The following is a 1,454-nucleotide window of genomic DNA, read 5'->3' on the forward strand; positions in this document are numbered from 1 at the left end:
GATCCCCTCGTGGAGGCAGTACACCTACTCCACGCAAACCCACATAACGCGTACGTCAAGCACACCGACGGGCGTGAGGACACCGTGTCCATAAAGGACCTCGCCTCGGCAGGAAGCGACGACGACCCATCCTCACCACCCCCAGAAGAACCTCCACCATCCCCAGAGGTATCCTCACCACCCCCAGAAGTACCTGCAACACCCCCAGCAGATGGGTATGCCCAGGAGGGCACCACGGACTCCCGGTTGGAACCCGAGGTACTGTTGCGACATTCAGGAAGGACTATCACACCCCCGGACAGACTAAATCTGTAGAAGGGGTGAATGTGATGAAATATATGTCTTCATCAGCCCCTGTGTTTTACCGGCATTGTATTGTGTGTACCGCCCCCTTTTCCCCTATTGTGTGTACTGGCTCCGCCCCTGTCTTTTGTCATATAAAGGTCTCAAGAGCTGTATGAGTCATTCTGCCAGACGAATCCGATGTGGAATGACGTGCAATGTTCTTAGCGATTAAAAGCCTTCAGTTGAATCCTTTAACTTCTTGTCCTTAAGTTATTGATGGCACATCAGGGGGGCGGGGTAAAGAGTACAGAGAGTACAGTAGGGATGGCAGAAGAACGTGATCCAGGTCTAAAGGTGGTGGTGGTGGTGGGGGGGGTGAATGAGAGCGAGAACGTGATCCAGATGGTAAGACAGATCACGTACTTTCAACCTCAGCCTCTTTACACCTGCACCACTTTCTCCCTCTCCTCCCCCTACACCTGGTTGATTTCTCGGAAAGCCATTGGACTAAGGAAATCTGGAAGTCATGACACTGTCACTATTCACTTCACACCCAATAAACCCACGCACAATGCCCCATCTATGGGCGGGGGGGACGTTGGACGGTCAGGATCTTGGGCTGGGGAAGAATGTCGGAGACTTGCGGGGAGAAGGTCAGAAACTTGAGCGGGGGGAGGAGGTCAGGAACTTGGGCAGGGGGAGGAGAATGTCAGAGACTTGGAAGGAGGGGGTCAGGAACTTGGGGATGTGGGCAGGAACTTGTTTCGGGAGTGGGAGAAGGTCTTAACCTGTGACAGTGACCCCTGTCTGTTCCAAGTGAGCTCTGTTCTGTCTGGAGTCAGCAGTCAGAATGGCTCGAATTACACTTTGTAAAGTCACTGATTACGTCGGCAGGGAGGATCTAATTACACATTCCAGAGAAACCGCTGGGTGTGGCTTATCCTCCAAGGGGACCAATCAGCAATCAGGACTTGACATCAAGGGGGCCCAATCAGGGCTTTAGGTGTTGCAAATTAACACGTCCTTCATTTACACGATCAGTAAACTGTATCAATGACCCTAAAGACTCCCTTCATTCTAATCTGATCAGCGTTGACCTCCGAAAACTTTATGGTCCAAGTAAATGTTTCAATCTGAAGAAAAATGAAAATGAACCAACTTCTCACTGG

The sequence above is a fragment of the Somniosus microcephalus genome, chromosome 18 (assembly GCF_052327205.1).
Source record: "Somniosus microcephalus isolate GS21.2 chromosome 18, FLI_Smic_1.0, whole genome shotgun sequence".
Lineage (NCBI taxonomy): Eukaryota > Metazoa > Chordata > Chondrichthyes > Squaliformes > Somniosidae > Somniosus > Somniosus microcephalus.